The sequence below is a fragment of the Saccopteryx leptura genome, chromosome 9, assembly GCF_036850995.1.
Source record: "Saccopteryx leptura isolate mSacLep1 chromosome 9, mSacLep1_pri_phased_curated, whole genome shotgun sequence".
NCBI lineage: Eukaryota > Metazoa > Chordata > Mammalia > Chiroptera > Emballonuridae > Saccopteryx > Saccopteryx leptura.
The window spans coordinates 11,003,339-11,028,881 of NC_089511.1; the positions used below are offsets into that span (position 1 = coordinate 11,003,339).

Genomic DNA, 25,543 nt, shown 5'->3' on the forward strand with positions numbered 1-25,543 from the left:
CTATTTCACTATCTCCCCTCCTATCACTTAAAAAAAAATTAAGCCTGACCTGTAGTGGCGCAGTGAATAAAGCGTCGACCTGGAAATGCTGAGGTTGCCGGTTCAAAACCCTGGGCTTGCCTGGTCAAGGCACATATGGGAGTTGATGCTTCCTGCTCCTCCCCCCCTTCTCTCTCTCTGTCTCTCCTCTCTCTGTCTCTCCCTCTCCTCTCTAAAAATGAATAAATAAAAAATAAATAAATAAATAAAATTTTTAAAAAATTAAGTAGTATGTAAAAGTCCAACTTCTATAAAAATTCTTCACATTTTAACTGGAGAATACTATCCAGTATGACAAATTGTTTCTTATACATCCAATACAAGGAATATCAAACTGTGGTTCACAATCTGTTGAGTGTTAACATAAAAGAATATCACTGCCCAAGTTGGATAGCTCGAGTGGTTAGAGCAGTGATTTTCAACCTTCAACACTTGGGGACTGGTGATTTAAAATTATTTTAGGGACCACTAAGTCAGAAATCACCGAGTGTAAGCAAATTTGAATTAAGATGATTGGGTCTATTAGCCCTGGCTGGCTAGATCAGCGGTAGACAATCAGCCTGGGGCATGGAAGTCCCAGGTTCAATTCCTGGCCAGGGCACACAGACAACATGCCCATTTGTTTCTCCACCCCTCCCCCTCTCCTTCCTCTCTGTCTCTCTCTTCCCCTGGAGCAAAGTTAGCCCAGGCGCTGGGGATGGTTCCATGGCCTCTGCCTCAGGCACTAGAATGGCTCCAGTTGCAGCAGAGCAGCGTTCCAGGTGGGCAGAGCATCGCCCCCTGGTGGGCATGCGGGTGGATCCCGGTTGGGAGCATGAGGTAATCTGTCTCTGCCTCCTGCTTCTCACACTTCAGAAAAATACAAAAAGATGACCAGGTCTATAATCTTCACATATCAGAGCGGTTAACTCTTTAAGGGACCTGCATGAAATTTCTGACGGGACCCAGTGAAAAACACTGTGACCTATGGTGGACAGTGAATAAGCTTTAACCTGGAATGCTGAAGTTGCCAGTTCGAAACCCTGGGCTTGCCTGGTCAAGGCACATACAGGACTTGATGCTTTCTGCTCCTCCCCCCCCCCCCCCCCCCCCCCCTCTCTCTCGCCCTTCTCTAAAATAAATAAGTAAAATCTTTTCTTTTTTTTTTTTGCCTGACCAGGCGGTGGCGCAGTGGATAAAGCATCGGACTGGGATGCAGAGGACCCACGTTCAAGACCTCGAGGTTGCCAGCTTGAGCGAGGGCTCATCTGGTTTGAGCAAAAAGCTCACCAGCGTGGACCCAAGGTCACTGACTTGAGCAAGGGGTTACTCGGTCTGCTGTAGCCCCACGGTCAAGGCACAATGATGAGAAAGAAATCAATGAACAACTAAAGTGCCACAACGAAAAACTGATGATTGATGCTTCTCATCTCTCTCCGTTCCTGTCTGTCTGTCCCTTTCTATCCCTCTCTCTGACTCTCTGTCTCTGTAAAAAAATAATAATAAAATTAAAAAAAAATAATAAAAATCTTTTTTTTTTTTTAAACAGGGACAGAGAAAGAGTTAGATAGAGACAGACAGGAACGGAAAGAGATGAGAAGCATCAATCATCAGGTTTTTTTTGTTGCAACACCTTAGTTGTTCATTGACTGCTTTCTCTATGTGCCTTGACCACAGGCCTTCAGCAGACCGAGTAATCCCGTGCTCGAGCCAGCGACCTTGAGTCCAAGCTGGTGAGCTTTCTGCTCAAACCAGATGAGCCTGAGTTCAAGCTGGCAACCTCGGGGTCTCGAACCTGGGTCCTTCCGCATCCCAGTCCTATGCTCTATCCACTGCGCCACTGCCTGGTCAGGCAATAAGTAAAATCTTAAAAAAATAAGAAAAAAGAACCAATCAGTGAATGCATAAATAAGAAACAACAAATCAATGTTTTTCTCTCTCTCTCTTCCTCTAAAAATCAATAAATAAGCCTGACCTGTGGTGGCACAGTGGATAAGCTTTGACCTGTAATGGTGAGGTCACCAGTTTAAAACCCTAGGCTTGTACATATGACAAGCAATCAATCAATGAACAATTAAAGTAAAGCAATTATGTGTTCATACTTCTAACTTCCTGTCCCTCTCTCTCCTATCTCTGCAAAATCAATAAATAAAATCTTAAAAAAAAAAAAACCTGAACTGTTTCCACCACTAGAAGTGATAATTACATGTTAGGTGTTAGCTAATGTTACAATAGCAATCATTTTGTAGTATAAATTTATCAAATTAATGTTGTATGCCTTAAAGTTATACAATATTACATGACAATATTTCAATTAAAAAATAAGAAATGCCCTAGAAACAATGATACTCCCCCAAAAAACAATAAGCTCCATCTTTTTTTTTTTTTTTTACAGAGACAGAGAGTCAGAGAGAGGGATAGATAGGGACAAACAGACAGGAACCGAGAGAAATGAGAAGCATCAATCATCAGTTTTTTGTTGCGACACCTTAGTTGTTCATTGACTGCCTTCTCATATGTGCCTTGACTGGGGGGGCTACAGCAGAACGAGTGATCCCTTGCTTGAGCCAGCGACCTTGGGTCCAAGCTGGTGAGCTTTGCTCAAACCAGATGAGCCCGCGCTCAAGCTGGCGACCTCGGGGTCTCGAACCTGGGTCCTCGGCATCCCAATCCAAAGCTCTATCCACTGCATGATCAGGCTCCATCTATTTTTTTTAGAGTGAGAGAGAGAGAGATAGATAAAGGGACAGACAGAAAGGGAGATGAGAAGCATCAACTTACAGTTGCAGCACCTTAGTTATTCATTGATTGTGGGGGTTTTTTTCCCCTTAAGTGACAAGAGGGGAGGCAGAGACAGACTTCCGCATGTACCCCAACTGGGATCCACCCAGCAAGTGGATGGGTGATGCTCTGCCCATCTGGGGCTTTGCTCCATTGCTTGGCAACCGAGCTTTTTTTTTTTTTAATTTTTTAAAGCACCTGAGGCGAAGGCCATACAGCCACATGCTCAGCACCTGAGACCAACTTGCTCCAACAGAGCCATGACTGCAGGAGGAAGGGAGGGAAGAAGGGAGAGAAGTGAGAGGGGAAGGGATGAAGAAGCAGATGGTCACTTCTCCTGTGTGCCCTGACTGGGAATCAAACCCAGGATATCCACATGCCAAGCCGATGCTCTACCACTGAACAAACCAGCCAGGACTCTCTCATAAGTGTCTTGACTGGGGAGTTCCAGCCGAGCCAGTGACCCCTTGCTCAAGCCAGCAACCTCAGGGTTTCAATCCTGGGTTCTCAGCATCCCTGGCCAACACTTTTCCCACTGCACCACTGCCTGGTCAGGCAATAAGCCCGATCTAACTCCTGAATCTGTTTCTAAATACTAAGAAGAACCAAGAGTCTCTGGAGAAATGACATTCTAAGAGGCAGGAACAAGGAAAATACAAAGGTGAATTTGGGTCATCCTGTGACAAAATGAAAGGAAATTCTTTTTTTTAATATATTTAAATTCATAAAAAGAGTCAGAGAGAGGGATAGACAGGAACAGACAGGAACGGAGAGAGATAAGAAGCATCAATCATCAGTTTTTCGTTGCAGCACCTTAGTTTTTCATTGATTGCCTTCCTACCGTGGGCCTTCAGCAGACCGAGTAATCCCCCGCCTGAGCCAGCGACCTTGGGTCCAAGCTGGTGAGCCTCACTCAAACCAGATGAGCCCACACTCAAGCTGGCGACCTCGGGGTCTTGAACCTGGGTCCTCCGCATCCCAGTCCGACGCTCCATCCACTGAGCCACTGCCTGGTCAGGCCAAAAGGAAATTCTCAAAACACTCAAGAGGGACAGGTCAGACTGACAAGAAGCAATTAAAAGAGATTCTCACTAATGAGTAAATCTGGGCATCAAAAAGGAACTTACAACCTATGATTTTATATGATAATTTGCCTCAAATGCATCATCCTTTAGAATGCTTAGGGAGGGAGTAAAAGTAGAAATACTCTAGTTATTTTACTATCATTATCAATCATAAATACCATATACTCTAAATTCTTATCACAAACATTTCTGAATGCCTATCACTAATCAAATTTATTATTTACAGCCACAAATTTCTTTCCACACATGCTAAATTTTTTCACATATGCGTAGATGGATAAAAAGGAAAATTCCAAACACAGTTTAACATTGTGACATAAAGAGGACATGACAATGTATTACTTATGCAACAATTTCCGTAAAATGCTATGGGTAAAAGTCCTTTCTATTCACACCATATAAAAAAAATCAAATATGACTATAATACAGTGACTAAAAAGCCATAAATCCATGATTACAATTAAAGAGAAAGGACAAGATGCATCTTTTACATCTGGCTTTTATAAAGTATTAAGGAAAAATACACCCTGGCCCGGTAGTTCAGTTGGTCAAGGCATCGTCCGGATACACTAAGGTTGTGGGTCCGATTCAGAGTAGGACTCATACAAGAATGGACCAGCCTGACCTGTAGTGACTCAGTGGATAAAGTATAGAGCTAGAGCTGGAATGATGACATTGCCAGTTTGAAACCCTGGGCTTTCCCAGTCAGGGCACATATGGGAGGCAACTACTGAGCTGATACTTCCTGTTCCTCCTCCTCCTCCCCTTCTCTTTCTCTCTGAGTTGATTCTTCCCATTCCTCCTCCTCCTCCTCCCCTTATATCTCTCTCAGCTAGATCAAAGTTATCCTTAATCGGCAACAGATAAGAATCTTTTAAGCCATCATGGCAGTCTCTTACATTCTCTGGAGAGCAGCTCAAACCAGTCAACACTCTGATAACATTAGGTGACCAATAGAAGGAATCCACTATAAGCACAATGTGGCCCTGGTTGGTCTCCTCAGTTGTAGAGCAATGAATGGCCCAGTGTGTGGATGCTTTTGGTTCAATTCTGGTCAGGGCACACAGGAGAAACAACCATCTGGCTCTCCACCCCTGCCCCTCCCTTCACTCTCCCCCTCCTGCAGCCATGGCTCAACTGGTTCAAGTGTATTGCCCTAAGGGCTAAAAATGGCTTTGTGGAGCCTCTGCCTCAGGTGCTAAAAATAGCTCAGTTTTGAGCATGGCCCTAGATGGGCAAAGCATCAGCCCAAGATTGGGGTTGCTAGGTGGATTCCATTCAGGGTGTAAGAGGGAGTCTGTCTCTCTATCCCCTCCTCTCACCTGAAAAAAATAAAACACAATAGATGAGATGTTCTATCCCCTCAACATCTACTTTAACAGATGGCTGAGTCTGATCAGGTGGTGACACAGCGGATAGAGTCAGACTGGGATGCAGAGGACCCAGGTTCAAAACCCTCGAGGTCATCAGCTGATAGCGGGCTCATCAGCTTTAGCCCAAAGGTCTCTGGCTCGATGCCCGAGGTGGCTAACTTGAGCAAGGGGTCACTCGCTCTGGTGTAGCCCCCTCCCCCACGTCAAGGCATATATGAGAAAGCAATCAATCAACAGCCTAGGAGATGCAATGAAGAACTGATGCTTCTCATCTCTCTCACTGTCTAGATCCCTATCTGTCCCTCTCTCTGTCACACAAAATAAAAAAGAAAAAGGAAAAAGAAAGCTGGCTGAAAAGCAAGCAGTTGCCAATCTTCCAGTGGAGCTGATGAAGAACTTTACATACCACATGCCAGGACTATAGCCAGGCCAACCAAGATGTGACTAACTGGTTCAGAGTAATGACATGGAAAAACTAAGTAATAGAGACTGTTGACAGGGGTAACTAAAACTCTTAACTCTAGTCATGTTTTAGCTGTATCCAATATATCTCAAAACAAAGCCTTATTACTGTAAAATTATATAATATTTTTTACTGTTAGGCTCAAAATACATTCATGTATTCTCTATTTTTCTTTGAATTTACTACAGTGACACCATTCAACAAAATTATATAGGTTTTAGGTGCGCAATTCTATAACACATCGCTGTACAATGCATTGTGCGTTCACCTCGATGCCCGACTCATGTCTCTGACAGTCATATATTTTTAAAAGTCAGTATTATATTTTTTAATAAAAACATTTCCGCCTGACCAGGTGGTGGCACACTAGATAGAGCATCAGACTGGGATGCAGAGGATCCAGGTTCGAGACTCTGTGGTCGCTAGCTTGAGCGCAGGTTCACCTGGTTTGAGCAAAAGCTCACCAGCCTGGACCCAAGGTCACTGGCTCGAGCAAGGGGTTACTCAGTCTGCTGAAGGCCCGCAGTCAAGGCACATATGAGAAAGCAATCAATGAACAACTAAGGTGTTGAAATGCGCAACGAAAAACTAATGATTGATGCTTCTCATCTCTCTGTCTGTCCCTGTCTATCCCTCTCTCTGACTCTGTCTCTGTAAAAACCAACAACAAACAAAAAAACATTTCCCTTTAAACATTTAAATTTTTAAATGGCTCTAAAAAAGTATCATGTTTATGCAAATGAAACTTCTCAGTCAATAACTTAAAATTTTAAATTTTCATACCTTTTTAAAATCATTGATTTTAGAGAAAGATAAAAGAATAGAGAGAGAAACAAGAACACTGCTTTGTTTCTGTATGTGCCCTGACCAGGGGTTGAATGACAACCTCTATGCTTCAGAACAATGCCCTAACCAACCAAGCTATCTGGCCAGGGCAGAGTATTCGTAGCCTTTTAAAGCATAAAACTGATAACAGAAACAAGCTCAAGATCACTAAACTTGGAAAAATTTTGTTTTGTTTTGTTTTCATTTTTCCGAAGCTGGAAACGGGGAGGCAGACAGACAGACTCCCGCATGCGCCCGACCGGGATCCACCTGGCATGCCCACCAGGGGGCGATGCTCTGCCCCTCTGGGGCGTCGCTCTGTTGCATCCAGAGCCATTCTAGCGCCTGAGGCAGAGGCCACAGAGGCCACAGAGCCCCCCAGCGCCCGGACCATCTTTGCTCCAATGGAGCCTCGCTGTGGGAGGGGAAGAGAGAGACAGAGAGGAAGGAGGGGGGAGGGGTGGAGAAGCAAATGGGCGCCTCTCCTGTGTGCCCTGGCCAGAAATCGAACCTGGGACTCCTGCACGCCAGGCCGACGCTCTATCGCTGAGCCAACCGGCCAGGGCCTGAAAATATTTTAATTTAAATTAAAAAAAATGTTTAACCTTAAGAAACCTGACCTATGGTGGCGCAGTAGATAAAGTAGCGACCTGGAATGCTGAGGTCGCTGGTTCGAAACCCCAAGGCTTGCCTAGTAAAGGTTCATATGGGAATTGATGCTTCCTTCTCTTAGCCCCCACCTCCCTCTCTTTAAAATGAATTCAAGAAAATAATAATATAAATAAACAGCCTGACCAAGCTATTTATTGGTCACAGTGGACAGAATGTTGAAATGGGACGCAGAGGACACAGGTTTGAAACCTCAAGGTTGCCAGCTTGAGTGCGGGCTCACCGGCTTGAGTGCAGGGTTGCTGGCTTGAGCGTGGGATTATAGACAAGATCCCATGATCACTGGCTAGAGCCCAAAGATCGCTGGCGGTCATTGGCTTGGCTAGAGCCTCCTCCCCACCCCAAACCCCACCCCCCCGCCAAGGCACATATGAGAAAGCAATCAATAAACCAAGGTGACGCAACGAAGAACTGATGCTTCTCATCTCTCTCCCTTCCTGCCTATCTGTCCCTCTCTTTCTTGCTAAAAAATATAGAAAACATTTTAATTGGAAAATTTACTAATATCATCCCTTTTAAAAAATTAGGATTACAGCCTCACCTGTGGTGGCACAGCGGATAAAGCATCAACCTGAAAAGCTGAGGTCGCCAGTTCAAAACCCTGGGCTTGCCTGGTCAAGACACATATGGGAGTTGATGTTTCCTTCTCCTCCCCTCCTCCCTTCTTTCTCTCTCTCTCCTCTCTAAAGTGAATAAATTAAAAATAAAAAAGGGCCTGACCAGGAGGTGGCGCAGTGGATAGAGCGTCGGACTGGGATGCGGAAGGACCCAGGTTCGAGACCCTGAGGTCGCCAGCTTGAGTGCAGACTCATCTGGTTTGAGCAAAGCTCAACAGCTTGGACCCAGGGTCGCTGGCTCAAGCAAGGGGTTACTCGGTCTGCTGAAGGCCCGCGGTCAAGGCACATGTGAGAAAGCAATCAATGAACAACTAAGGTGTTGCAACGCGCAATGAAAAACTAATGATTGATGCTTCTCATCTCTCTCCATTCCTGTCTGTCTGTCCCTGTCTATCCCTCTCTCTGACTCACTCTCTGTCTCTGTAAAAAATTAAATAAATAAAAATTAAAAAAAATAAATAAATAAAAATAAAAAAGGGATTACATAAACTGCCCCAAATAATCCCCTTCCAGTTAACTACAGGTACCATACCATATAAACATCAGCTGCTAAAGGTAGCCCTCCTATTAGTTCAAACATTTATGTGTTTTTTTAATTTTTTAATTTTTTTATTTTTTATTTTTTTTGTATTTTTCCAAAGCCAGAAACGGGGAGGCAGTCAGACAGACTCCCACATGCCCCCGACTGGGATCCACCTGGCACGCCCATCTTGGGGTGTCGCTCTGCCGCAATCAGAGCCATTCTAGCTCCTGAGGCAGAGGCCACAGAGCCATCCTCAGCGCCCGGGCAAACTTTGCTCCAATAGAGCCTTGGCTGCGGGAGGGGAAGAGAGAGACAGAGAGGAAGGAGAGGGGGAGGGGTGGAGAAGCAGATGGGCGCTTCTCCTGTGTGCCCTGGCCGGGAATCGAACCCAGGACTCCTGCATGCCAGGCTGACGCTCTACCACTGAGCAAACCGGCCAGGGCTAGTTCAAACATTTGAACCTAACTCCATACATTAGGTGCTATAAAAAGCGTGCGCACTCGCGCACACATACACACAGGCCCTTGGCCAGGTGGCTCGGTGGACAGGGCATCATCCTAGCATACTGAGGTTGCAGGTTCAATCCCTGGTCAGAACACATGAGAAGTAACCAGTGAGTGCACGACTAAGTGGAACAAGTTGATGCTTTCTCAAATTAATGGAAAAAAATTAAAACAAAAAACACAAAAGAAAACATTCATCTCAAGAGCCTTAGTGGAATAAATATAGATCTCACTATACTACTATACAACTAAAATATCTGTGTTTAAGAATTGGGAGGAGAACCTGAACAGGCGGTGGCGCAGTGGATAGAGCGTCAGACTGGGACACAGAGAACCCAGGTTCAAAACCCCAAGGTCACCGCTTGAGCATGGATCATAGATATGACCCCATGGTCGCTGCCTTGAGCAAGGGGTCACTTGTCCTGCTGTAGCCCACCAGTTAAGGCACATATGAGAGATCAATCACTGAACCACTAAGGAGATTAAGGAGCCACAACGAAGAATTGATGCTTTTCATCTCTGTCATTCCTGTCTGTCTGTCTCTGTCACAAAAAAAAAAAATGGGAAGGAGCTTCATCAGGCAGTAGTGTCAGACTGGGACACAGAGGACCCAGGTTCAAAACCCCAAGATCGCCTGACCGGGCGGTGGCGCAATGGATAGAGCATCAGACTGGGATGTGGAGGACCCAGGTTAGAGACGCCGAAGTCACCAGCATGAGCACAGGCTCATCTGGTTTGAGCAAGGCTCACTAGCTTGAGCCCAACCAAGGTCGCTGGTTCAAGCAAGGGGTCACTTGGTCTGTTGTAACCCCTGGTCAAGGAATATATGAGAAATCAATCAATGAACAACTAAAAAAACACAACAAAGAATTGATGTTTCTCGTCTCTCTCCCTTCCTGTCTGTCTGTCCCCATCTGTCCCTCTCTCTGATTCTGTCTCTGCCACAAAAAACAAACAAACTAACAAACAAAAAAACCCCGAGGTTACCAGCTTGAGCGCAGGTTCAGCCGGCTTGAGCACGGGGTCACTGGCTTGAACATGGGATCATAGACATGACCCCATGGTCGCTAGCTTGAGTCCAAAGGTAGTTGGCTTGAGCAAGGGGCCATTCACTCTGCAGTAGCCCCCTGGTCAAGGGTACACATAAGAAAGCAATCAGTGAACAACTAAGGTGCCGCAACGAAGAACTGATGCTTCTTATCTCTCTCCCTTCCTATCTGTCTCTGTCCTTATAGGTCCCACTTGGAAGGAAGGGGGGGGGGGGGGGAGAAGAGGAAAGCTATTTAAAATGATGATTCCTAAGCTCCACACTACATCAAAAGAATCAAAATTCTTGGGAAAAGAGAATAGAACATGATACTTTGAATACACTCTGCAGGTGATTCTTAGTGCACTTTAATGTCTGAGAATCAATGACCTAATAGTTCTAGGAAATGTTTAAGAAAAACATATTGAACCTTGATGCAATCACTAAAAAGGGGTTAGAAAAATTAAACATTCTCTATGGGGGGAAATAGCAAGATACAGAAAAGCATTCTGTGTACATCTGACCTTATATGCATAGTATCTAGGATACAAATAACTATCTGAAAAGTTATCTAACTAAAGAAACTGAGAAGTGATCTCCCAACCCCCCACTGAAATAGAAAAATTAACTTTCAAAAACAAAATATTGCCTGACTTGTATGGTGCAGTGGATAAAGGATCAACCTGCAAAGCTGAGGTCGCTGGTTCAAAACCCTGGACTGGCCTGGTCAAGGCACATACAGGAAGCACCTACTATGAGTTGATGTTTCCTGCTCCGCCACCTTCCTCCCTCTCTTTCTCTGTCTCTTAAAAAAAAAAAATAAATAAATAAATAAATAAATAAATTTTGAAAAAACAATAAAATATTAGGTCAGTAAAGTTTTGCACATTCCAAGATTCCCTATTCAAAACCCCCAGTCAGCTCACTCACTGTGCAGAGATTTAAAATAAAAGGCCTGAGCCCTGGCAGAATAGCTCAATTAGTTAGAATGTCACCCCAAAACATGAAGGTTGGTGACTCGATCCACAGTCAGGGCACACACAGGAGTGAGTCCATGTTTCTGTATGTGTATTTCTCTCTCTCAAATCAATAGCAACGTAAAAAAAAATGTGGTGTATATGAACACCTGCCTGTCTTCTGGGAACCTACAATTTTGGTATGAGGTAGACAGAATGCCCCAGTAGTAGTCCTAGGTACTGAGTCTCTAATGAGCCTCTCTGCCGAACACTTCACAAACGTGTTCTCACAATTCCTTGCTGGAGAAATTGTGTCCTGTATGACTGCACTGGAAAAAGCACTAGTTTCCTCCTTCACCCATCTGCCTTTTCTCCTTGCTGTTTGTTTTATTTTTGTTCTAATATCAGCACTGAGTACAACCATATGCTGTGCCTTGTGAGTCCTAGTGAACTACTGATCTCTGGGGGTAGTAGAGTCTTGGGGGATTACCAACACACTAAACCTGCTATTACACGGCTCACAAACAGGGGATATTTTATCGCTTCATATTCATTTTGAAATATCCCCTAATGTTTGTGAGCAGTAGAGTTAAGATGAAATGTCTTCTGGAGGTCACTGGGGGCCAATTTGTGAATTTCTTCTCTAGTATGTGCAGAATCCATTTCAGAAGTCTGGACTTTTACCATAAAGACAATCCTGGAAGGTATCTGGCTTGGTCTGGGTATGTTCTAGGGAATGAGGGAGTGGCAGAGACAAGCCATAAGATCACCAAATCTGTTTCTTCTTCCTGGCTAAATAACTAGACTCCATTTCTCAACCTCTTTTGGCTGGGTTTGGCCAACAGACTAAGTTCTTACCAGTAAAATGTAGACCAAAAATGATAACCAGCCACTTCCAGAACGAATCCAGGAAACCTCCTAACTCATGATTGGTTCTTTCACCCCATGCCAGCTGAATGAGGTCTCCAAAGTAGGGTGGCACCACCACATGGAAGAAACCTGGGTTCCTAAATTACTGCATAGATGGCAACCTACTGAACATTTCCATGAAAGTTATCTGAGGAAAGTTATCTGAGTATAAATGCCTACTCTCTTTTAAGTCACTGATACCTTAGGGTTGTCTGTTACAGTGCTAGCCTGCTTTGCCTAGTAACAGAGGATATGATAAGGTGAAATTTTTAGAAGCTACTGTTGACAATGTGAAAGCCTGAAGAAAAGAGCAGGACAGAGGGAAATTAAAAATATCAGAGGGGGCCTGACCTGTGGTGGTGCAGGGGATAAAAGTGTCGACCTGGAATGCTGAGGTCGCCAGTTCAAAACCCTGGACTTACCTGGTCAAGGCACATATGGGAGTTGATGCTTCCAGCTCTTTCCCTCCTTCTCTCTCTATGTCTCTTTCTCTCCTCTAAAATGAATAAATTTTAAAAATCTATTAAAAAAAAAAAAAAGAATATCAGAGGGAGCCTGAGCACGTGGTGGCACAGTGGACAGAGTGTAGGACTGGGACGCTGAGGACCCAGGTTCAAAACCCCAAGGTTGCCAGCTTGTACACAGGCTTACCAGCCTGAGCACAGGGTCACTGGCTCCGTTAGAGCTCCCCAGTCAAGGCACATGAGAAAGCAATCAATGATCAACTAAGATGCCTCAAAGAGGAATTGACACTTCTCATCTCTCCCTTCCTTCCTGTCTGCTCTTTTCTTTCAAAAAAAAAAAAAAAAAAAAAAAAAAAGAATATCACAGGGAAGGAGAAGTGAATGCAGTCAAGAGGAACTGTAAGGTCTGTGAAGAATAAAAAAGGGAAGTGAAAGAGTCGTCAAATATGTACTCACATTTCCAGACTAAGCACCTGGGCTCTGCTTGTTCCTAACATGAAACTGAGAAAAGTGGAAGGGTAAGAAGAGAAAAAGGAATTCTATTTGGGACCTATCCGGAGTGAGGCATACAGATGTACAGTCTAGAGCAGTGGTCCCCAACCTTTTCTGGGCCACGGACCGGTTTAATGTCAGAAAATATTTTCACGGACCGGCCTTTAGGGTGGGACGGATAAATGTATCACGTGACCGAGACAAGCGTCAAGAGTGAGTCTTAGACGAATGTAACAGAGGGAATCTGGTCATTTTTAAAAAATAAAACATCTGCCTGACCAGGCGGTGGTGCAGTGGATAGAGCATCAGACTGGGATGCGGAGGACCCAGGTTCAAGACCCTGAGGTCACCAGCTTGAGCGAGGGCTCATCTGGTTTGAGCAAAAGCTCACCAGCTTGGACTCAAGGTCACTGGTTCAAGCAAGGGGTTACTCGGTCTGCTGAAGGCCCGTGATCAAGACACATATGAGAAAGCAATCAATGAACAACTAAGGTGTCGCAACAAAGAACTGATGATTGATGCTTCTCATCTCTCTCCATTCCTGTCTGTCTGTCCCTATCTGACTCTGTCTCTGTAAAAAATAAATAAAATTTAAAAAAAATAAAACATCGTTCAGACTTAAATATAAATAAAAAGGAAATAATTTAAGTTATTTATTCTTTCTCTGCGGACCGGTACCAAATGGCCCACGGACCGGTACCAGTCCGCGGCCCAAGGGTTGGGACCACTGGTCTAGAGCACAGCAAGTGTGAGCCGCAACAGACTCAGACATCATCAACATATAGATGAGATAGCATGGGAGAACTGCAGAATGAGAATAAGAGGGCCTACACGCAGGGGTCCCCAAACTTTTTACACAGGGGTCCAGTTCACTGTCCCTCAGACCGTTGGAGGGCCGCCACATACAGTGCTCCTCTCACTGACCACCAATGAAAGAGGTGCTCCTTCCGGAAGTGCTGCAGGGGGCTGGATAAATGGCCTCAGGCGGCTACATGCGGCCAGCGGACCGTAGTTTGGGGATGCCTGGCACAGAGTCCTAAGGAAGCTCAGTATTCAAAGGTGGGTAGAAAGAGAAACAACAATGACAAAGAGTGGCCAGAGGAAAAAGAAACTTAAGAGTGCATAGTATACACATCAGAAACCAAGAAGAATCTTCTACTTAGAAGTAAAGCCTAGGAACGAATAGCATCCCTAACACAGACCCAAAGACAAATCTTTGGGAAATGTCCATGTGTTGGCAGCCTCTAAAATAACCCCAAAGAGGCCTGACCTGTGGTGGCGCAGTGGATAAAGCGTCAACCTGGAAATGCTGAGGTCGCCGGTTCGAAACCCTAGGCTTGCCTGGTCAAGGCACATATGGGAGTTGATGCTTCCAGCTCCTCCCCCCTGTGTGTGTGTCTCTCTCTTCCTCTCTCTCTCCTTTCTTAAAAAAAATAAAAATAAAATAAAATAACCCCAAAGATCTCAGCCTAATATTTACACCCTTATGTAATCCCCTCCCCTTAAGTGTGGCTTTGAAGGAAGACAACAGAAAGTCACTTCCAAAGTTAAGTTACAAAAGATTGACTTCTGTCTTGTTTACCTCTCTAAACCTGTACTGAGAAGCAAGATATGTTGTAACTGTGGAGAGGGCACATGTGAAAAGAAACTTATGTCTCCCAACCAACAGCCAGCAAGGATTTGAAGCCAACTGCCACCTGGGTGAGCATGTAAGATCCTCTCACCCTTCAGGCTTGAGATGACTATAGCCTGGGGGTACCTGCATTATAACTGAGAGACACTGAGTCAGAAGCACCCAGCCAAGCTGTGCCTATGAAATAATAAAGACCAACAAAGTTTTAAATGGCTAAATTTGGGAGTAATATGTTAAGCAGCAATTCCTAACTAATACGTCCACTGTCTATGGAAATCATGGGGGAGAGATATAGTTGGCAATGTTTTTTTCCCTTGGTTTTATTTATTAACTTTAGAAAGAGGAGAGAAAGAAAGAACATGGTGGATTGGGAAGCATCAACCTGTAGTAATTGCTTCTCGTATGTTCCTTGACCAGACAAGCCCGGGATTTCAAATCGGCGACCTCAGCATTCCAGGTCAATGCTTTACTGACTGCAACACCACAGGTCAGGCATATAGTTGGCATTGTAAAGAAATTTATATATTAGCCTTACCAGGTAGTGACACAGTGTATAGACTTAGGGCACTGAAGACCCAGGTTTGAAACCCCAAGGTTGCCGACTTGAACTCAGGCTCATTGGCTTCAGAGTACGATCATAAGACATGACCGCATGGTCACTGGCTTGAAGCCCAAGGTTGGTAGCTCAACTGGAGCCCCCTACCCTGCCACATCAATGCAGGTATAAGAGGCAATAAATGAACAACTAAGGGTTATTTTACGAGGTGATGCTTCTCATCTCTCTCCATTCCTGTCCTGTCTCTCGCTTACTAAAATATATAAATAAATAGATAGATAATATCAATTTAAAATTATTATATCAGAGTTAGTCCTGGCCAGTAGCCAAGCTGGTTAGAGCATCATCCCGATATGCCAAGGTTGTGGGTTTGGTCCTGGGTCAGGGAGCATACAAGAATCAACCAATAGCCTGACCAGGTGGTGGCGCAGTGGATAGAGCGTTGGACTGGGATGCGGAGGACCGAGGACCGAGGTTCGAGACCCCAAGGTCGCCAGCTTGAGCGTGGGCTCATCTGGTTTGAGCAAAGCTCACCAGCGTGGACCCAAGGTCACTGGCTTGAACAAGGGCTTACTCAGTCTGCTGAAGGCCCACGGTCAAGGCACATATGAGAAAGCAATCAATGAACAACTAAGGTGTCGCAATGAAAAACTGATGATTGATTCTTCTCATCTCTCTCCGTTCCTGCCTATCTGTCCCTATCTATCCCTCTCTCTGACTCTGTCTCAAAAAAAAAAAAAAAAAAAATCAACCAATAAATGCATAAATAAGTGGAACAACAAATCAATGTTTCTTTTTCTCTCTCTCAAATCAATAAATTAAAAAAAAAATTTAAAAAGTGATTGACCAGCCCTCACCGGATAGCTCCCTCATCGGATAGCTCGGTTGGCTAGAACCCTGGTCGGCAAACTGCTGCTCGCGAGGTACGTGCGGCTCTTTGGCCTCTTTTTTTTTTTTTTTTTTTTTTTTTGGTGGCAGAGACAGAGAGAGTCAGAGAGAGGGACAGACAGGAAGGGAAAGAGACGAGAAACATCAATTCTTTGTTGCGGTTCCTTAGTTGTTCACTGATTGATTTCTCATATGTGGCTTGACGGGGTGGGGGGGGGGGGCTACCGCAGACTGAGTGACCCCTTGCTCAAGCCAGCGACCTTGGGGTCTCGAACCTGGGTCCTCTGCGTCCCAGTCCGACGCTCTATCCGCTACGCCACTGCCTGGTCAGGCTCTTGGGCCTCTTGAGTGTGGCTCTTCCACAAAATACCACGTGCGGGCGCTACCTCAATAAGGAATGTACCTACCTATATAGTTTGTTTAAAAAAATTTGGTTCTCAAAAGAAATTTCAATTGTTGTACTGTTGCTATCTGGCTCTGTTGACTAATGAGTTTGCCAACCACTGGAGAGCATCATGCTGAAGCAGAGAGGTTGTCAGTTCGATCCCCAGTCAGGGCACATACAGGAACAGATCAATGTTCCTATCGTCTATCTGTCTCTCTCTCTCTTTCTTCTTTCCTCTCTAAAATCAATAAAATAAACATTAAAAAAAATTTTAAGAAAAAGTGATTGACCACATAGATTATTCCTTTTTTTGGGATGAATAATCAAATTCATAGATCTTTCCTTTTGTGTATTGAATTCAAGCAATACAATAAATAGAATGAACATTAGGGCTAGAATAGAAAAACCTGATCTGACCTTAAAATAAAAAAGCTATCTCTCTTTCCTGGACTTCAGTGTCCTAAAGGATGATACCATCCTGTAGACTGGCTTTCAAAATTTAATAATTTAAAGATGTCAACACAATTATCAAGTATACAGCTCCAAGTCTGTGTAGCAAAATTTAATAATTTAAAGACGTCAACACAATTATTAAGTACACAGCTCCAAGTCTGTGTCTGCAAAGAACAAAATCAGGGTATACTCTTTTCCAAGAATGCCATCCAGTGTAGCAAATGAAACATTATTCAATTACTATTCGGGAGAACTGTATATGAGTTTGGGAAAGGGTAACTCCTTCCCCACCATAAAATGAGACAGAGAACTTACCACGCAAAATGTGGTACAGCTATGTGAAACTGGCCAAAAAGAGTGTAAAAAGTCAATTTTGCTTAAAAACATCAAAGAAAGTATTTATAGACAGCATATTTGAGTCTGAACACATATGATGGATAATGTTTTGGTAGATACAAATGCTGACACACCAGATAAAAGAGGAAAGATATACTTGAAAACCACTGTGTCACAGCCTTTCACTACAGCATGAAATAGTTAATATGCTGCCACAGGTAGAAAGGAATCAACACTTATACAGCTCCAGGCCAAGGTACATGAAAGACTTCTGAGCAGAGATGGCTACTTTCAAACCAATGATTTAGGTGGCAATTTGGCACTAGGGTAAAAAGTAACTGTATTCCTAGAATCACTTAGAGTTAGGATGCATTCACATATAACTTCTATGATAAAGAAATAAACAATAAACAAATGGGGAAAACATACTAAAAATGAGTTAGGAAAGTTTAGTTAGAACGTTTAAGACAAAGGGCCTGAAACAAAGGGGTAACTATTCTTATGATGAGTTTACAAAAAATTTAAAAAGTCGCCTGACCAGGCGGTGGCGCAGTAGATAAGAGCATCGGACTGGGATGCGGAAGCACCCAGGTTCGAGACCCCGAGGTCGCCTGCTTGAGCGTAGGCTCATCTGATTTGAGCAAAAGCTCACCAGCTTGGACTCAAGGTCGCTGGCTCGAGCAAGGGGTTACTCAGTCTGCTGAAGGCCCACGGTCAAGGCACATATGAGAAAGCAATCAATGAACTAAGGTGTCGCAATGAAAAATTTATGATTGGGCTTCTCATCTCTCTCCTTTCCCGTCTGTCTGTCCCTATCTATCCTTCTCTCTGACTCTCTCTCTGTCGCTGTAAAAAAAAAAAAAAAAAAAAAAATTAAGAAGTCATACTATTTCCAAAGTAGGAGCTACCAATCAAGGTGCCCAATTTTCAAACAAATTATCTAAAAAAGAAAATATTGAGCTCTTAATACAAAGCGGAAGAACTATACAATGGTATCTTTCAAAATATGCTTTTATTCCACTTTGTATTTTCTAAAATTAGCCCAATGTCTCAAAAGAAAAACCTCATTCAAAATTTCAGGAATTTCCTTCTAACAGCTGTAACAAAATTAACCAAATAATTTTATTCTGAAGGTTTATGCTAACCTTTCCAACCTTAAAAACAGAAATCCGCCTGACCAGGCGGTGGCGCAGTGGATAGTGTCGGACTGGGACACAGAGGACCCAGGTTTGAAACCCCAAGGTTGCCCAAGTGAGGGTGGGCTCACCAGCTTGAGCACAGGGGTCACTGGCTTGAGCAAGGGGTCACTCGCTTTGCTGTAGTCCCCACCCCTTCAAGACACATATGAGAAAGCAGTTAATGAACAACTAAGGTGCCTCAATGAAGACTTGATGCTTCTAATTTCTCCCTCCCTCTGTCTGTCCCTATCTGTCTCTGTCACACACACACACAAAGACATAAATGCCTTTCTTTAAAACTTTTTTAAACGTGATTGATTAATTTCAGAGACACAGAGAAGAAGGGGTGGTGGGGAGAGATAGCATTCATTTGTTTCACTTAATTGTGGGCGCTTCCCATAATGTGCCTTGACCAGGGATTGAACCCGCAACCTAGGAGTTTCAGGGTGACACTTGAACCAACTGAACTGGCCAGGGCAGAAATATGTTTCTTAAATCCACACTCTCCACACCCAACGGCTACATTTCCTTCCCTCTCAACACAGTGTTTCAGAAAAAGTCTACAAATCTAATTACTAACTTCTCAAACAATGCTTTTCAATGAACAATGTTGTTTTATTTACTTCGCTACATTCTTACAAATGTATGAGTGAAAATTATACTGAAATAAACTACTGTGTACACACAAGGCACAAAGGGTTTTAAGCCCATTTGAGCTTTGAAACATGGTTCTTAAAAATTGTGCAAACAGAAAAGGAACTGCAGGATTTCTCTATATACAGTTTAAAGTCTTAAAATAAGACTCAGTGGGATGCCATTTTGAAACTGCATAGCAATAAGTTCAGTCTGGTCAAACGGACATTTAAGAAATGCTTTGGCTAGGCCTGACCTGTGGTGGCACAGCGGACAAAGCATTGAAATGGAAAAGCTGAGGTCGCCGTTTTGAAACCCTGGGTTTGCCTGGTCAAGGCACATATGGGAGTTGATGCTTCCTGCTCCTCCCCACCTCTTTCTCTCTTCTCTTTCTAAAAATGAATAATAATAAAAAAAAATTTTTTTTAAAGAAATGCTTTGGCTAGCCTGACTAGGCGGTGGCGCAGTGGATAGAGTGTCTGTCGGACTGGGATGCAAAGGACCCAGGTTTGAGACCCCGAGGTCGCCAGCTTGAACGCGGGCTCATCTAGTTTGAGCAAAACTCACCAGCTTGGACCCAAGGTCACTGGCTCAAGCAAGGGATTACTTGGTCTGCTGAAGGCCAGTGGTCAAGGCACATATGAGAAAGCAATCAATAAACAACTAAGGTGTCACAACGAAAAACTAATGATTGATGCTTCTCATCTCTCTCCGTTCCTGTCTGTCTGTCCCTCTTTCTGACTCTCTCTCTGTATTTAAAAAACAAAAAAAGAAATGCTTTGGCTAATATTTTTTAATGACTTGAAAGTTAGTTTTTCTTTTAATAAAATATACTATGTTCGTAAAATATAGCATTTCACAATAACTTACAACTTTTGTTAATTCAAGAAGCACAGGCCCTGGCCAGTTGGCTCAGTGGTAGAGCGTCGGCCTGGCGTGTGGAAGTCCCGGGTTCGATTTCCGGCTGGGGCACACAGGAGAAGCGCCCATCTGCTTCTCCACCCCTCCCCCTCTCCTTCCTCTCTGTCTCTCTCTTCCCCTCCAGCAGCTAAGGCTCCATTGGAGCAAAGATGGCCCGGGGGCTGGGGATGGCTCCATGGCCTCTGCCTCAGGTGCTAGAATGGCTCTGGTTGAAACAGAGCAATGGCCCAGATGGGCGGAGCATCGCCACAGGTGGGTGTGCCGGTGGATCCCCGTCTGGCGCATGCGGGAGTCTGTCTGTCTGACTGCCTCCCCGTTTCCAACTTCAGAAAAATACCAAAAAAAAAAAAAAAAGAATTAGTGTTTTAAAATACTTGAGAGTCCAACTAGAATTATTATGGACAAACCTCCATAAAAAAAAAAATCTTTGGTATTGAGTGCCAAAGATTTGTTACCTTGCAGAATAAAATAAAATAAGGATTCAAGTTCATATGCCATGGCCAGTTAGTTCAGAGTGTCATCTCAATGCACCATGGTTCTGTATTCGATCCCCAGTCAGGACACAAACAGAGAAGCAACCAATGAATGCACAACTAAAACCAATGAATGCACAACTAAGCAGAACAAATCGATGCTCTCTCCCTCCCTCTCTAAAATCAATCAATCAAAGACTTTTTTTTTTTAAAGACTCAAGATCATAAATTTAAGCTGGTTAAAAAGAAAACTTTTCATAAACTAGACCAACATCTCACCAAAGATGTATCTGGAAAGTGAGAATATAGGAGAATAATTTGAGATTAGTCTTTAAGCATGTTCGAAGAGACATGCAAGCATTTCCTCTTCTGTCCTCACAGGGCTTTTGTTTTTTTGTTTTGAATAACTTAACTCAAAATTAGAAGGGTGCAGTACTTAGCCTGACAAGATCCATGTTAAAGAGACAAGACTCAAACTGCAAGTAGAATTTAAAGACTGGAAGTAAAGAAACCTCACCAGGGATCCATCTGAATGAGCTAGACTTAGGAGTACTTCAGTTCTGTTCCACTATCCTGCAAAACCCTGCTCCAAAACCCCTAAATTTACAATCATAGGCAAGATAGGGAAATACTTCCGTTATTAATGGTCAAGTCTTTGTGCCTTGATTCTGAACTTAAGTTTCCACTACAGGACTTGGGACCCACACTTGTAGAAAAGTGACAAACTCTCCAAAATAATTTTATCAACAAGCTACCAATTTAGTCATAGAACTAGATGCCTAAAATTTTATGTATCATCCGTTCACTTTCTCCTTAGACAAGGTAACAATGTACAGAGTCCTAAACCAGTATTATTTAAAGTGTTACCATGTTATCTTACTAATAACTAAATTACTGTGCTTCCAATCTTTGGAAGGATAGGAATGTCAGTCTGGGCCACAGATCACTAATACATTAAACCCAAATACCTCTACAAAACCAAGGTCCTTCTTACTGTCTGACTTACTTCCTAGCCCTGTCCTATTTTTCTATCTATTTACCTCTATTCCCATCAAACGTGCTGTCATACGGGAAATGTTCAGAACTTCTTTTCCGCAAAGAATATTCGTATTACATTCACTTAATTTTTTTGACTGTTAAAATAAATTCCGCGAAGAAATCGAATTATAGAGAAATAAGAGGTGGGGTGGAGATTAAGTACTTGTTCCTCCGCTTTCAGGAAGGAAACTTGAGTTTTTTAGTAGCGTCCTAGGACATGTGATAATTAATTGTGTGTGTGGGGGGGGGGGGTAACTGCCCCCCCCCCTCGGTGTGAGACCGGGTGGGTGAATTCTGCAGAAGGGGCTGATAATGAGAAAGAGTTTATGGAAGTTCAATACTGTGTTTGGCCTTCGGGAAGCCCCACAAGCCCTGCAGCCAAGCGGGGCTCAATGCACGAAGGGGACCTTGCCCACGGGGAGCAGGGCCGCCGCGCCTGCACGGCCACGGGGCCCGCGCGTGGGGGTGGGGGGGGGGGGCGTCGGAGAAAGTGAGCGCCCGCGCGCGCGAGTGGAACAAAACCTGCGGCGAGAAGTCAGGAGGAAGTGCCGGCGCCCGCCGCCCCTCCCACCGGCGGACACCCGAAACACCCGGGCCTTGACAACGTGCTGGGGCCGCGGGAGGGGGTGGCGGCCCCGGGGCGCGGGCACAGGACCTGGCGCCCGCGGCGACTCCGGGCACGGCTCCCCGCGCCCCGGCAGCTAGGCCCCGGGCGCTGCCGCCGCGGCCCCCGTCCGGAGCCCGGAGAGGAGAGGAGAGCGCGGCTGCGGAGCCCCTGGAGCCGGAGCAGGATGCAGCCCGCGCGGGCGAAGCTCGGTCGTCCGGATGACCGCCCCCGCCGCCCTCGGAGCCCCCGGACCCGACCCAGCCCGGCCCGGCCCGGGGGCCACCGGTCGCCCACCCCGCGCGCTGCCCTCCGCGTCGTGCAGCCCCCGCCCGGGCCTCTCCTCCCCGGGGCCCGGAGACACCGCGGGCGGTGCGGAGAGTCCGCCCTCGTCCCTCTCGCCACTTGCCGGCCCGACCACCCCTCACTCCGCGGAGCTCCGGGGAACGCTCCCAATGGCCCCGGGACCACCCCCGGGGCGCCCCCCACCAGCACCCGCCTGGCCGAGCCCGAGCCCGCCAGCCGGCCCCAGCTCCCGACGCCGGCCCACCTCACCTCAGGCGGTTCCGGCGGCGCTGGACACAGGAAACTCCTGAGTCCCCGACTCCGGCTCTTCTCGACCCCCTCTTCGGTTAACTCCGCTTGTTTCTCTACAAAATGGCGCCGGAGGTCGCGCGCTCACGTCGCGGCCTTTCCCCTCCCCGTTCTCATTTCATCATTTGCTGCCCTCCTGAGGAGGCATGGCCCCAGCACCAGCCAATGACTGCACCCCGCCCGCAGCCACCACCCAATCACCGCCAGGTGCCCGCGGATTTAAACCAATCACACGCTATCACTCGCAGAAGTCAAGGAAGAAACCAGGCTTCTGCTAGCAACTACCAATCCGGACTCCTACTTGGCGGGTTTCGGCCAATTGCCGCTCACCGGTCCCTAGGGACCACACCGGAGCCTTCGCGCCTGCGCCCCAGCGAGCGCCAATGGGGCGACACACAGAACTTCGACTGAGGGCTTCCACAGACTTCGCACCTGCCCTGGAGGTCTTCCACCAATGGGGGCTTGGCATTGCCGCTGAGAAAGAATCAGTGAGGGAGGAGGCCCACAAACCCTCGTCACTCTGCGCGGGAAGTACTTTGACTTAAGAGTGAAACAGCCTTCCTTCACTCTGCGACGCCTTTCGAAGTGTCAGAGCCTCTAGACTGCCGGACTTCTCCAGCTTAAACATGCCCCTCCCCTCGTGTCCCCTTGGCGTAGAGCACCACAAGCCAGGAAGCAAGCCAGCTTGTAACTAAAGTGGTAACGCTCTGCATCCCGGGATATATACTGGTTTCCCCCATCCCACCCGCTCAACTGGTCCCCCGCCCCACTTCTGTCGCAAAAGTGATGAACCTTTTTCCGGCATTTGCAGCGCGTTACGAGGAGCAGTGCATGCTGGAAAATGTAGTTTCCTAGGCCCTATTTTCGTCAAGACAACTTTCTCTTCAAGTTGTGCCTATTGAAGAAGGGGTGCCTTACAGAGAGGTAGGACGCTAAGGTTCCCTTTTTGGCTTACCATTTGTAAGCGGTATCAGAAAGGATACCTAAGCCCTTTGCTCTCAGGAGAACAAAAGCAACAAAATCTTTTTTTTTTTTTTTTTTTTGGCTGTAACATATCTGTTCAATGGTAAGATTTTATGGTCATCTGTTCACTAAAGAACAGGGGAGCCTGACCTGTGGTGGCGTAGTGGATAAAGCGTCGACCTGGAAATGCTGAGGTCGCAGGTTCAAAACCCTGGGCTTGCCTGGTCGAGGCACATATGGGAGTTGATGCTTCCTGCTCCTCCCCCCTTCTCTCTCTGTCTCTCTCCTCTCTCTCTCTCTCTCTCTCTCTCTCTCCTTTCTAAAATGAATAAATAAAATTTAAAAAAAAAAAAAAAAAAAAAAGAACAGGGGAGGCGCCTGACCAGGTGGTGGCGCATAGAGCGCTACCCTGGGATGCTGTGGACCCACATTCGAAACCCTGAGGTCCCCTGCTTGAGCATGGGCTCATCCAGTTTGAGCGTGGAGGTCACTGCCTTGAGTGTGAGATCATAGATATGACTTCATGGTCGCAGGCTTGATCCCAAAGGTTGCTGGCTTCAAGCCCATGGTTGCTGGCTTGAGCAAGGGGTCCATCACAGGTGCTGCTCTAGCCCCCTGGTCAAGGAACATATGAGAAAGCAATCAGGGAACAACTATGGTACTGCAATGAAGCATCTAATGGCTCTCCCTTCCTGTCTGTCTCCCACTGCCCACCCCATCACTAAAAAACAAAAGAAAACAATGGGGGGAGGGAACCCTGGGAATGAAGTGTTGACAGCTCTTTTAACTTTTGAATAAAACCTATCCTGCCTGACCAGGCAGGTAGCCAGTGGATAGAGTGGTCGGATTGGGATTGAGATGCGGAAGGACCCAGATTCAAGACCCCGACATCACCAGCTTGAGCGCAGGTTCATCTGGTTTGAGCAAAAGTTCACCAGCTTGGACCCAAGGTCACTGGCTTGAGCAAGGGGTTACTCGGTCTGCTGAAGGCCCGCGGTCAAGGCACATATGAGAAAGCAATCAATGAACAACTAAGGTGTCACAACGAAAAACTGATATTTGATGCTTCTCAACTCTCTCCATTCCTGTCTGTTTATCCCTCTCTCTGACTCTCTCTGTCTCTGTAAAAAACAACAACCTATCCTCTTCATCACCCTGCTTAGAAGCACTATCTTTTGTGCCTAAAAATGCTTTAAAAATTTTTTTTTCTTAAGTTTTTACTTATTGATTTTTAGAGGGGGGGGGAGGGAGAGAAGGTTCACTTTAGTTGTTCATTGATTGCTTCTGTACCCGCCTCAACAAGGCAAGCCCTGGGTTTCCAACCTGCCACCTCAATGTTCTGGGTCCACACTCTATCCACTGCACTGCCACACGTCAGGCAAAAAATGCTTTTTTTTTTTTTTTTTTTTTTTTGTATTTTTCCAAAGCTAGAAACGGGGAGGCAGTCAGACAGACTCCCTCATGTGCCTGACCGGGATCCACCTGGCATGCCCACCAGGGGGCGATGCTCTGCCCATCTTGTGGCGTCGCTCTGCCACAATCAGAGCCATTCTAGCACCTGAGGCAGAGGCCACAGAGCCATCCTCAGCGCCCGGGCCAACTTTGCTCCCATGGAGCCTTGGCTGTGGGAAATGGAGAGTCAGAGAGGAAGGAGAGGGGGAGGGGTGGAGAAGCAGATGGGCGCTTCTCCTGTGTGCCCTGGCCGGGAATCGAACCCAGGACTCCTGCACACCAGGCCGACGCTCTACCACTGAGCCAACCATCCAGGGCCTGCTTTTTATTTTAAATTGTGGTGAAAACAGCCTGACCTGTGGTGACGCAGTGGATAAAGCGACGACCTGGAATGCTGAGGTCACTGGTTCAAAACCCTGGGCTTGCCTGGTCAAGGCACATATGGGAGTTGATGCTTCCTGCTCCTCCCCCTGTTCTCGTTCTCTCTCTCTCTCTCTCTCTCTCTCTCTCCCCTCTCTCTCTAATAAAAATGAATAAATAAAATCTAAAAAAGTAAATAAATAAATTGTGGTAAAAACACAACATAAAATTTACCATCTTAACCTTTTTTTTCTCCTTTCTTTTTCTTTTTCTTTTCTTTCTTTTTTTTTAGAGAGAGAAAGAAGGACAGGAAGGGAAAGAGATGAGAAGCATCAACTTATAGTTGTGACATTTTAGTTCATTGATTGCTT

At 45.6% G+C, this 25,543-nt stretch overlaps 1 protein-coding gene and 1 long non-coding RNA gene across 10 annotated transcripts in view; one reads left to right on the plus strand and one right to left on the minus strand.

Annotated features, from left to right (window-relative positions):
• The window catches only part of CNOT1 (CCR4-NOT transcription complex subunit 1), an 89,488-nt gene extending 66,984 nt beyond the window's left edge, over positions 1-22,504 (minus strand). For 6 of the 9 annotated variants that reach the window (XM_066349477.1, XM_066349474.1, XM_066349478.1 and 3 more), the window contains exon 1: positions 22,359-22,504. The gene's annotated coding sequence lies outside the window, so the exon portion shown is untranslated. Of the gene's footprint in view, positions 1-3,673; positions 3,696-12,171; positions 12,270-22,353 lie in introns of those variants that run through there. The other 3 variants (XM_066349470.1, XM_066349472.1, XM_066349473.1) reach the window with 3 other exon arrangements.
• Positions 22,505-22,633: 129 nt separating this feature from the next.
• The window catches only part of LOC136381129 (uncharacterized), a 47,757-nt gene continuing 44,847 nt past the window's right edge, over positions 22,634-25,543 (plus strand). Inside the window, exon 1 of the long non-coding RNA XR_010747019.1 lies at positions 22,634-23,321. This is a non-coding gene — a long non-coding RNA (uncharacterized lncRNA). The remainder of the gene's footprint in view (positions 23,322-25,543) is intronic.